This window comes from Rhinopithecus bieti, unplaced genomic scaffold (genome assembly GCF_001698545.2).
Source record: "Rhinopithecus bieti isolate Rb0 unplaced genomic scaffold, ASM169854v2 scaffold_19731, whole genome shotgun sequence".
Lineage (NCBI taxonomy): Eukaryota > Metazoa > Chordata > Mammalia > Primates > Cercopithecidae > Rhinopithecus > Rhinopithecus bieti.
The window spans coordinates 74,166-87,250 of record NW_016809494.1 but is presented as its reverse complement, the minus strand read 5'-3'; the positions used below and the strand labels follow the sequence as shown (position 1 = coordinate 87,250).

Genomic DNA, 13,085 nt, shown 5'->3' with positions numbered 1-13,085 from the left:
TTTTGGGTGGGCTATTTATTATTGCCTCAATTTCAGAGCCTGTTATTGGGCCATTCAGATATTCAACTTCTTCCTGGTTTAGTCTTGGGAGGGTGTATGTGTCCTGGAATTTATCCATTGTCGAGACCAGCTGGGTCAGGAAGACCCTAACCCAGTGGCGCTAGAGGAATTAAAGACACACACACAGAAATATAGAGGTGTGAAGTGGGAAATCAGGGGTCTCACAGCCTTCAGAGCTGAGAATCTCAAACAGAGATTTACCCATGTGTTTATTAACAGCATAGCAGTCATTAACATTGTTTCTATAGATATTAAATTAACTTAAAGTATCCCTTATGGGAAACGAAGGGATAGGCAGAATTAAAGGAATAGGTTGGGCTAGTAAACTACAGCAGGAACACTCCCTTAAAGACACAGATCACTTATCCTTTTGTTTGTGGCTTAAGAATGCCTTTAAGCAGTTTTCCACCCTCTACATGCTGCTTTAAATGTGTCCCAGAGATTCTGGTATGTTGTGCCTTTGTTCTCATTGGTTTCAAAGAACATCTTTATTTCTGCCTTCATTTTGTTATTTACCCAGTAGTCATTCAGGAGCAGGTTGTTCAGTCTCCAGGTAGTTGTGTGGTTTTGAGTGAGTTTCTTAATCTTGAGTTCTAATTTGATTGCTCTGTGATCTGAGAGACAGTTTGTTGTGATATCTGTTCTTTTACATTTGCTGAGGAGTGCTTTATTTCCAAATATGTGGTCAATTGTGGAATAAGTGCGATGTGGTGCTGAGAAGAATGTATATTCTTTTAATTTGGGGTGGAGAGTTCTGTAGATGTCTATTAGGTCTGCTTGGTGCAGAGCTGAGTTGAAGTCCTGGATGTCCTTGTTAACTTTCTGTCTCGTTGATCTAATATTGACAGTGGGGTGTTAAAGTCTCCCATTATTATTGTGTGGGAGTCTAAGTCTCTTTGTAGGTCTCTAAGGACTTGCTTTATGCATCTGGGTGCTCCTATATTGGGTGCATGTATATTTAGGATAGTTAGATCTTCTTGATGAATTGATCCTTTTATCATTATGTAATGGCCTTCTTTGTCTCTTTTGATCTTTGATGGTTTAAAGTCTGTTTTATCAGAGACTAGGATTGCAACTCCTGCTTTTTTTGTTTTTCATTTGCTTGGTAGATCTTGCTCCATCCCTTTATTTTGAGCCTATGTGTGTCTCTGTACATGAGATGGGTCTCCTGAATACAGCACACTGATGGGTCTTGACTCTTTATCCAGTTTGCCAGTCTGTGTCTTTTAATTGAACCATTTAATCCATTTACATTTAAGGTTAATATTGTTATGTGTGAATTTGATCCTGTCATAACATTACCTGGTTATTTTGCCTGTTAGTTGATGTAGTTTCTTCCTAGCATCAATGGTCTTTACAATTTGGCATGTTTTTGCAGTGGCTGGTACTCACCATTCCTTTCCATGTTTAGTGCTTCCTTCAGGATCTCTTGTAAGGCGGGCCTGGAGGTGATAAAATCTCTCAGCATTTGCTTGTCTGTAAAGGATTTTATTTCTCTTTCACTTATGAAGCTTAATTTGGCTGGATATGAAATTCTGGGTTGAAAATTATTTTCTTTAAGAACGTTGAATATTGGCCCCCACTCTATTCTGGCTTGTGGAGTTTCTGCTGAGAGACCTGCTATTAGTCTGATGGGCTTCCCTTTGTGGGTAACCCGACCTTTCTCTCTGGCTGCCCTTAACATTTTTTCTTCATTTCAAACTTGCTGAATCTAACAATTATGTGTCTTGGGGTTGCTCTTCTCGAGGAGCATCTTTGTGTTGTTCTTTCTATTTCCTGAATTTAAATGTTGGCCTGCCTTGCTAGGTTGGGGAAGTTCTCCTATATAATATTCTGAAGAGTGTTTTCCAACTTGGTTCCATTCTCCCCGTCACTTTTGGTACACCAATCAAATGTAGATTTGGTCTTTTCACATAGTCCCATATTTCTTGGAGGCTTTGTTCACATCTTTTTACTCTTTTTTCTCTAAACTTCTGTTCTCACTTTATTTCATTAATTTCATCTTCAATCACTCACTGATACCCTTTCCTCCACTTGATTGAATCGGCTAGTGAAGCTTGTGCATGAGTCACGTAGTTCTTGTGCATGGTTTTCAGCTCCATCAGGTCATTTAAGGTCTTCTCTACACTGTTTATTCTAGTTAGTCATTCATCTAATCTTCCTAAGCTTCCTTGTGATGGGTTCAAACATCCTCCTTTAGCTCAGAGAATTTTGTTATTACCAACGTTCTGAAGCCTTCTTCTGTCAACTCGTCAAAGTCATTCTCCATCCAGCTTTGTTCCGTTGCAGCGAGGAGCTGCGATACTTTGGAGGAGAAGAGGCATTCTGGTTTTTAGAATTTTCAGCTTTTCTGCTCTGGCTTCTCCCCATCTTTGTGGTTTTATCTACCTTTGGTCATTGATGTTGGTGACCTACTGATGGGGTTTTGGTGTGGACGTCCTTTTTGTTGATGTTGATGCTATTTCTTTCTGTTTGTCAGTTTTCCTTCTAACAGACAGGTCCCTCAGCTGCAGGTCTGTTGGGGTTTGTTGGAGGTCCACTCCAGACCCTATTTGACTGGGTATCACCAGCAGAGGCTGCAGAACAGCAAATATTGCAGAACAACAAATATTGCTGCCTGATCCTTCCTCTGGAAGCTTCGTCCCAGAGGGCACCTGCCTGAATGAGGTGTCAGTCAGCCCCTACTGGGAGGTATCTCCCAGTTAGGCTACATGGGGGCCAGAGACCCACTTGAGGAGGCAGTCTGTCTGTTCTCAGACTTCAAATGCCATGCTGGGACAACCACTGCTCTCTTCAGAGCTGTCAGACAGGGATGTTTAAGTCTGTAGAAGTTTCTGCTACCTTTTGTTCAGCTATACCCTGGCCCCAGAGATGGAGTCAACAGGCAGCAGGTCTTGCTGAGCTGTGGTGGGCTCCGCCCAGTTCGAGCTTCCCTGGCTGCTTTGTTTACCTACTCAAGTCTCAGCAATGGCTGATGACCCTTCCCCTGCCAGGCTACTGCCTCACAGGTCGATCTCAGACTGCTGTGCTAGCAGTGAGCAAGGCCCCATGGGTGAGGCACCTGCCAAGCCAGGTGCCGAATATAATCTCCTGGTGTGCCATTTGCTAATACCATTGGAAAAGCACAGTATTTAGGAGGAAATGTCTGGTTTTTCCAGGTACAGCTTATCATGGCTTCCATTGGTAGAAAAGGGAAATCCCCTGTCCCCTTGCACTTCCTGGGTGAGGCGATGCCCTGGCCGCTTTGGCTCACCCTCCTTAGGCTGCACCCACTGTCCAGCTAGTCCCAGTGAGATGAACTAGGTACCTCAGTTGGAAATGCAGAAATCACCCATCTTCTGTGTTGATCATGCTGGGAGCTGCAGACTGGTGCTATTCGTATTCAGCTGAGAAGCACTATTATGTCTTACATGACACAACTTGATTTACCTTTCCCAGATGAAAATTAACAAGGGTTGTACCTCAAGATGGTAGTAAAAGGTCATTGCTTTATATTTAATTTTTCTAAATTCAATTATTCTGTCTTGGTAAAAACAGATGAAAGGAGGAGTTGGTCAAACAGAAGGAAACAAATCATTTAAATTGGGTCACAATTCTGGCCTGCCATTTCACTAAATGACCATGAGATGAAAAGCAAGTCTGCTCTTCTCAGATCAGGCTAGTTCTTGGTGCCTGTCAACATGATGTTGTTTTAAAATGTGGCCTTTTGGTGTGACATGGTCCCTACAGGCAAACCTGCTATACTACTTAATGTTCAATCAGAGAAATCAACAATTTGTTTTAACATTGAAGGAAAAATTGACAGTGCTAGACATATTGAGAGGTGGGCTGTGGGTCTCCAAAAAGGTCACTTCCAAAGGACTTTCCAGAACTAGTTACATTTAAATTCATTTTCCTTACTGATTGTCAAATCTAATCACTAAGTAGCAATATAAATCTCTTGTATTGAGATATAATACCATTTATATTGTATGCCCCGTGCTAGTATGTTAATTTGTTCAATCCTCATAATAAGCCTATACTTATATTTATACATCTATACTATCCTATGAACTTTTCATTCTAATTGTGAAGGAACTGAGGGACACAGAGATTTGACAACCTGTCAGCATCATACATTTGGTAAGAGTAGAGCTTGGGTTTCAAACCCAGGCAGTCTGGCTCTGAAGTCTGAGCTTCTTTAAGACTAGGATATAATTTTATGAATAAATATAGACTTACTTTTTTAAAATTTCTATTTTTTTTTACATGAGTGCCCAGGCTTAGGGATTGAGGGGAGCAGGTGCTCAGGGAAGGGGCTAAATATTGACTTTAGCAACCCAAAAATGGTTACTTCCAAGCAAAGGAAAAATTCCTTCCCATCTTCTACCAGTCAGTATGAAGACACCGAATTCACTATGTAGCCAGAAAGGTAATAAAATATTTGAAGACTGAAAAAAAAAAAGTATAGAATGGACAGATCACTGCTGCTGAGAAAAATGAAAAGCTCTTAAAGGCCACAGGCAAACCTTCATTGGCCTCCTCAGGGGCCCAGAGGTAACCCTACTGCTTTCTGGGAATTGATGGTTTGCGTATTCTTCATTGTCCATGTCCTTCCCCACCTAGACCGTGAACATCTCAATGGGTAGAACTCTGCTGTCTTAATCATACTAGAATCTAAAGTGCTTAGTACAGTGCCTGGTACATAATAAATGCTTTCAAATGTGTTGAATGAAATACTAAATGAATGAAAAAGATAATAAAATTGTAATTCATATGGTGACTGGATTTTTGTTCTTCTTTGTCTCTCTCTAATAGAGCATACATTATTCAGTAACCTTGAGGCTGATGCTTTTTACTCTTACAAGCCCCAGGTAATTATGCTGTCCTGAAAACACCCATTAAGGCCGTTATGCAAAATCCTCAGATGTTTATCTCTAGGGGCCGTAAGCGACCTAAGGCAATTTTTGGAAGCAGTGATAGTGCCATTAAAACTAGTAGAAAGTGGTCACTCTCTTTTCTGTATGTGATAAACTTACTGTCTTTATTGTCACCTTCATAGTAAGAGAAAATATTTCACTTTATTTATTTATTTTCTGAAGGGTGTGGATAATGAATTGGTAAGAGAGAGGCTAAATCCTTTGCTGACTTCTAATGATGAGCAAAAAAGACAGTTCGAGTTCAAGGGTGTTTTCTCTGAGACAGAGTTTTTCACCTCAGGGCAATCTATGCTTCTTTGTGAAACCAAACCTGCTAATTGGTATCCTCCTCTGACAATGCCTACATTGGGTCCCTGGAACCCAGTAAGTAAGTATCTAGGGCCCCCGGCTATCTAGCAATCATGGGAACAAGAGGGGAATAAATTATCATTAAAGACTCATTGTTCTCCACAGCTGGGAGTTTGGGCATTTAAAAGCGTCAAAATGTGCTAGGTCATTTAATAATTTACTTCCTGAAGTAGATTCTAATTCTAATTGAAATGTATGTTTTACTTATCACTAGGTGGGAAACGTAGAACCACACTTTTGAAGGGATCTCTTTGAAAGCTGCTTGCTTTGGTTTTATTGAATAGCTTTGCCTTCAGCTTTGCAACTTTGTATTCTAGTTCATATAGTCTTTATAAAGATAACTATTCTTGTAAATCTGGCATAGGCTTAGCTTTTTTCCCTAGGCTTTGCTCACAGAATTCAGACGCCTGACTCTGGAACAGAAAGTGAACATGCGTGCTTTGCAGATGATTCTGACTTAAACATATGGCTATTATGATGTACATTTTAAAAATGATATTTAATGCAGCAATTCCTGCTTTCCATATGGTTTGATTTTGTTTTCCCCTCCCTTCCAATCCCATGTAGGTTAGTTCTTCACCTACTACGTCACAGCCTTGTGGGGATGTGTTCATCAGGGGCAGAGCATGACAACATGTCAGCTTGCACATTGTATATAGCTGGCACTCTTTTAGTTGGAAGCAACACAAGCTAGTTTAAACAGTTGGGACAATTATCATCTCACTAAATGGAAAGTTCAGAGTCAGGGCAAACTCCATGTTTAATCAGCAGCCTAGTATGGTCACCAAACCCCTAGGATTTTTCTTTCCATCCTGCTCATTTCAATGTCATGTTCATCCAAAGCCTGGTTCCTCTCATAAATCCCAAGAAGGCTCATGGGTTAATCAAACCTTTATTCTTTCTTGTTTTTGCCAGCAGGAGAGAGAAAGATGATCTTCCAACAGGAAAGATCTTTGCTGTCAGCCTAGTTGGGCCATCAGAGGCCTCACACCAAGCATAGTTGTCAGGGGAATGTGAATTGGGTTCGACCGTCAATGTCCAATATGGTGGCCACTAGCCATACTAAGCCCTTGAAATATGTCTAGTCCAAAATGACATGCACTGTGAGTGAAAAAGATACACTGGATTTTAAAGATGTGATATGAAAAAAAGTCATATAGCTCATTAATAATTTCTATATTGATTATATTGACAATATATTTCAGATAGATTAAATAAAATACATTATTAAAATTGATTTGCCTGTTTATTTTTATTTTTTAAAAATGTGACTGCTAGAACACTTTGAATTACATATATGGCTTCCCGTATTTCTATTGGACGGTGCTAGCTAACTAATCGAGATTCCCTCTGAAGTAGGAGTGAGCTACACACTCGAATGAAATTTAAGGTTTTCTTAGAAAAAGGAAAGGAAGAATCAGTAAGTAAGCAGCCACGTGGTCTACTTTGTCTGGAGGAGCATTTTTTTAAATTGCTCTCTTGTTGTTTTTATTCTAACTTCTAATTGGTGGCTGGAGGATATAAGAAAATCAGTAGTAACATGTGGGTTTCGTTGGGGACCAGGCCAGGTTTTTCCAAGCATTCCAAACTATGTACTATGTGGGAATTTTGAGAGAGCAGAGATGTCATATACTGTTCTTGATTGCCAAGTAAGTTCACTGGGAACAACACTGGGTTGAGCTCTCAGGCCTGAATCCTTTTCCACTGCTTAAACAATTTTATTTTGTTTCATGTTCAGCATTTATTCTGTTATTAAAGCAATATGTCACAGTGGCACCAAATATGTAAAAATGATTAATACACTGTGGGACACAGGGAATCTTTCCTGGTGTCAGTTGCTTGTTGCTTGCCACTCTACAACATTTCTCTTTTTTTTCATTTTTGTTTCTTGCCTTACACTCATAGGCAGAAGGACTCCTTTTCACACTTACCTTATTGTAGGTAACCTCTGTCTGTTTCACAGCTAATTGTGCAACGAAGAACAAGGATTTCATAGCGTTTGTAGAATAATCGGGAAGCCTGTAGACATTAGTGAAGAAAAATCGCGTGAATTCTTAACAAATTGTACGTTACTGTCAAGATGGCCAATTGTAAAGCCAAGACTCTTCCATGAGAAAAGTCTCTCATCATCAAAGGTGTGTATGCAGGGCAGGATGATATTCTACTTTAGGTTCAACTCACCCCAGGGCTGGTATTCTCCTTACACACAGCAGCACACCCTACACCAGGAGCTGCACTATTGAAATCCTTCTGCAGAGTTACTAAATAGCCACTGCCCAAAACCCCCAATTCCTTTCTCACCACCCTGGCTTTTCTGGCCTCTTCCCCTGAAATCTGGCAGTGAAGATGCAGAAGGGACCTCCAGGGTCATCTTGGTGCGGAAGGGACTTCCAGGACGCTGCCACACTTTTAAACAATGCTTCCACTGCCCAACATTTAAACCTGCCTTACACTAGTGATCAGTTTCCATCTTAACAAAGAGACAAAGGAAAACAAAATATCTGGAATGAAAACTAAGAAGGCGAAGGGCCGGGCGCGGTGGCTCACACCTGTAATCCCAGCACTTTGGGAGGTCGAGGTGGGTGGATCACGAGGTCAGGAGTTTGAGACCAGCCTGCCCAACATAGTGAAACCCCGTCTCTACTAAAAATACAAAACTTAGCCAAGTGTGGTAGCGGTCACCTGTAGTCCCAGCTACTTGGGAGGCTGATGCAGGAGAATTGCTTGAACCTAGGAGGTGGAGGTTGTAGTGAGCTGAGATAGTGCCATTGCACTCCAGTCTGGGCAACAAGAGTGAAACTCCATCTAAAAAAAAAAAAAAAAAAAAGGAAAGGAAAAAAAAAAATCTAAGAAGGCAACTTAATGCTTTCTTTGATGATTTCTAATAAAAAACAAAATCATTGTAATTTTTTATTAATATACACCATTTAAAGACTTCTCTTGAAGAGTCATAGTGAAGCAGAAAGAAGACTAGCACTTTGTGATATGATAACTAGATTCCAGTTTTATCCTGACACTGGCCACCTGTGTGAACTTGGTAAGTTTCATCATTTCTGCAAGCCTCACTTTCTCATGAGTAAAAAGCAATAATGCCAGTTCCCACTTCAGAGTTATGGGGGTAAAAATCAAATAAAATATGAAAGCAAGCAGCCCTGTTCTTGGCACATCACCAATGTTTGATAAGCTCTGGTCGAATTAGAATTTGAGAAGCTGGAGAACAACTGCATGAAAAGATTTTTTGTAACTTTGTATTGAAGTAAGACACACAGGCAGAAAATGCAAATTACTGTATTTAGTGTAATGAATTCCTGTAGAGAGAACACATGTAACCAGCACCCCCATCAGGAAATTAAACATTATCCATACCCCAGGAGTCCCCTCCTGCCTCCTTCCAGTCACCCATCCCCAAGGAACTTTTCATGCCAAACTGATTGTTTTAATGTGGGAACCGAATATTGCACATGCTCTGATGGGCTTAAGTGCTTAAAAACAAACAAAAAGGGTTCAGGTGAGTTGTTCTGCAGATTGAATGGAGAACCTGTGATAGATTAAGTAGAGGCGCGTTAAAGACAAGCACACAATCTCTCACTCACTCATACACTCACACAATCATACGCTGCAAATGTGTAAGGACTTTCTGTTCTATGAACAATGCCAGGTTAGGGATTATGGCATTTGCAAACATGCTCCGGCTTCTCCAGGGTTTTTTTTTTTTTTTTTTTTTTTTTTTGAGAAGAAGTCTCACTCTGTCACCCAGGTTGGAGTGCACTAGAGTGATCTCAGTTCACCGCAACCTCCACCTCCCAGGTTCAAGCAATTCTTCTGCCTTAGCCTCCCAAGTACCTGAGATTACAGTTGCATGCCACTGCACTAAGCTAATTTTAGTAGAGATGAGGTTTTACCATGTTGTGCAGGCTGGTCTTGAACTCCTAATCTCAGGTGATCTGCCCACCTTGGCCTTCCAAAGTGCTGCGATTACAGGCATGAGCTACTAGCACCTGGCCAGGATTTTTACGAAAGGAGCAGCATAAGCAAAACGGGAAACCACTGTCTCGGGATCAGCAAGCCTGGTTTCTCTTACTTTGCTAGTGAACTGAAGCCTAGGGTTGGGATAGACCAGAGAAGGCATGAATGCCAGGCAAAGGATGTCTGCAGGCAGTATGGAGCGACTGGATGCTTTTGAGTGCAGGGTGACAAGGCGAAAATATTTTTATTGTGGAGGATGTATCTGGGAAAAGAGGGACTAGCCACAGAAAGTCAATGAGGAGGCTCTGCAAAACAGTCTAAGCCAATGAAGCCTCAGAATCACCTAGAGAGGCTTAAGCCACAGATTGCCGGGATCCTTCCCCAGGGTTGCTGCTTTAGAGGGTCTAGTTAATCTGAGAATTTATATTTTAAGTTTCCAGGTAATACACTTTGAGAATCACAGTTCTGAGCCAAAAGTTCTCAACACTCACAATACATTAGACTCATCTAGAGAGTGTTTTCCAAACACCCATGCCCACATCCCACCTCCAAAAAAAGACTAGGGTTTAATTAGTCTGGGGTAAAGCCTTGGCATTAACATTTTCTAAGAATGATTCTATCGCATCACCAACTTTGGGAACCACTTATCCAGACAGGGATTCTGGAATGTGGCTCCTTATCAGAATTACCCAGGGAGCATAATAAATAGATTCCTGGGCGCCACCCCAGATAAAGGACATGTAGAGTGGAACCCTGGCATTCCTATGCTTGATCTTCACAGACTGGTCACGCTGATACAGATGGTTCCCACACTGGCTTTTGGGAACTGCTGGTCTGGAAAGGCAAATGAGGACACAAACCCTAAAAACAAAGTATGACGAGTGGCAATAAATGAGAGTTCCTAGGATTTTCTGACTGTTTAGATGGGCAGACCATGGAATGGAATTGAAGCCCAGAGGGTGGGAAATCTATATGTGGGTCACAAGAAAACCTTGTGTGGCCGTCAAGGCCATAGAAGATTGCTGGTCGCACAAATAGCCACAACTTGAATCAGTTATCTTCCTGCCAATAGCCTGACACATCCAGACACCCCATCTTATCAAACCCTGACAATTAGTGGGTGCTAATTCATGCTGACTAGGCCCTAGGAGGTTCAAGTCTCTAACATAGCATGGCAACTGTTAATTTTCACTGAGAAACAATAACAACCAAGGTAGCCAAACACTTGTATTCTTCCCATGGGTAAATTACACAGAAAGCCAAATTGTCATCAGAAAGTTACTGGGTAGAGATGGAATCACAGCGGAGAGGAGTTAATTGCATGATTCAAATGTTCAGGGGCATCAGGTTGTGATAGCTGGGTGCCTCCTTCTCTACAAGTAAATATTTGGAGGAGTCTGAAAAGACACAGCCTCTAATGGACAGTTCCTAATGGCCACAGCCAGTATTTGCCCCAGTGACTCGACTGGGTTTATGCTCCACCATCCACAGGCTAATTAATTCATTAAGTCTTTAAATATATGAATATCCTCAATCAAATGAGTCTCATCTTGCTCACTTTTGAGTCCCTGTGTTTCTTAGGGCGATTTTGCATATCTCTCACCTGCACAATGATGTAGTTTACAGTGTAGTTCTCAGAGGACAATTCCATTTTCCTTAATACTACACTTCTGGAGTGGTAGTATTAGGAAAATTACCGTTGCCACATACAGTTCAATTTCACTATTTTAGCAACGATTAGTCTTATTTTATGTGGCAGAATTACAGGCTAATATTTTAATTATTTTTATGTTTCTTCAAAGCATAATATACTGTCATGGTTAAAAGAGACCTAGTTAACCCTGAGCACATGAAGCCTTTAGGCTCAGATCATGAGGTCACAATACTGGGTCACTTCTCACCTACTAAGAGCTTCCTCGAAAAGCAGGCAGGCAACTGTAGTTAGAAAACAAAGAATTCAGTTCTGCAAGTGTGCCTGGCAACCTAAACCTGCAAAGTGATGGCAAACGTCCCAACCATATTTTAGCTTTACAATTATGTTGATGATGAAACAGGCTCTTTGTGAGAGCCAAAAGTAGAACAAAGCATTTTTATCATGCTTGATAAAGATAACAAGAGAAATAAATCCAAACCATAGGATTTAGTCGACTTCTTGAGGAGAGAGAAGGAGTGGGAGTGATGAGATGTGGACTCCCCAAGTGCACATTTGTTGCTTAGTGACACGAAGAGCAGCTCTTTACCAGGAGGGGGAAGAAGATGCAGGTGGGGAATCCTTGAATCTGCTTTCTATAGAAGCAGACAGGATGTGTCTTCTCCGACCTCTTGGTACTCTTCTATTTATGTCAGGCCTTCTGGGTGACTGTGCTCAGATTCTTATTTAAATCCAATTAAATCTGGGACTTGAGTAAACACAGATGTATATCGTGCAGAAGATAGTAGTGAAGGATTCTGCATATAGGCCAGAGCAGCTGTATCTTTTCTGCTATTTAAGGTTTGGGTTTTTTCTTAGTATCTTGGAAAGAAAAAGTGACAGTAAATATTGGCGGTTTTAAATTTATACAAAACCAGAGTCTCTCCTTTTTCTAGCCTTTCCCCTTGGCCTAGGCCAGATTGACTTTATTAAAACAATCTGATCAGGCCCCTCTCCTTCCTGTGGCTCCCCACTGTCCACAAAAAAAAGTTCATTCCCAAGGGGACCTCAGACTTCCTTCATGACGGGTTCCCCCTTGGCTACATAGCCTAACATCCTGCCACTTTTCTGTTGGCATAGAATATTCCATTCAATGCAGACTTTTGGGGTGTCCCCAGTTCAGAGCTCTTTCACTTCTGCACACTTTATCTACCTCCTTTACCTTGCCTGAAAGTGAGAATTACAGAGTCTGGAGCAAAACTGCCACCTGTTATGGCTCTGCATCTTCATTAGTGGTGTGACCTTAGGCAAATTAATCTCTCAGTGCCTCAGTTTCCTCCTGTCCAGTAAAAAGGATGGTAGTGGCTAACCTAGGCTCACAAGGTTGTTGGTCTTAAATGCATTAATGCATAAAAAATGCAGAGCAGTGCCTGGCACATAGGAAATCGTTAATATTTTTAACTTCTACATATGCTGCAAGACTAAGCCTAAACATTATTTTCTGTGGGAAGTCTTACACTGTCAGATGTAAGATAATTCTCAACCAAGGGTGATTTTGCACCACCACCCTCCCGAGGATTTTTGGCAATGTCTGGAGACATTTTTGGTCATCTCAAACAGTAGAATGCTACCAGTAGAGGCCAGGAATGCTGGTTAAAAATTTTAAAAATCTACATTGCACAGAACAGCTGTTCCACAGCAAGGAGTCATCAGGCCCAAAGTGTCAACAGTGCCAAAGTTGAGAAATTCTGACAAAAGGCATATTATGACATTTCTTAATATTCAGTCTATTCATATTTGTTCTTATGTCTTTATTGAAGACAACAAAACGTAGCAATAATACCTAAGTTTTATAAACTATATCTCAGTGACTCATGTTGAATTGTAGCCTCTTTTTTTTTGAGACGGAGTCTCGCTCTGTCGCCCAGGCTGGAGTGCAGTGGCCGGATCACAGGTCACTGCAAGCTCCGCCTCCCGGGTATACGCCATTCTCCTGCCTCAGCCTCCCGAGTAGCTGGGACTACAGGCGCCCGCCACCTCGCCCGGCTAGTTTTTTGTATTTTTTTTTTTTTAATAGAGACGGGGTTTCACCACGTTAGCCAGGATGGTCTCAATCTCCTGACCTCGTGATCCACCCGTCTCGGCCTCCCAAAGTGCTAGGA

The 13,085-nt window shown here is 41.4% G+C and overlaps 1 long non-coding RNA gene across 2 annotated transcripts in view; it reads right to left on the bottom strand.

The window, feature by feature from the left end:
• The window catches only part of LOC108540498 (uncharacterized), a 30,303-nt gene that overhangs the window by 10,648 nt on the left and 6,570 nt on the right, over nt 1-13,085 (bottom strand). For both annotated transcript variants that reach the window (XR_001888691.1, XR_001888690.1), the window contains exon 2: nt 7,259-7,346. This is a non-coding gene — a long non-coding RNA (uncharacterized LOC108540498). The remainder of the gene's footprint in view (nt 1-7,258; nt 7,347-13,085) is intronic.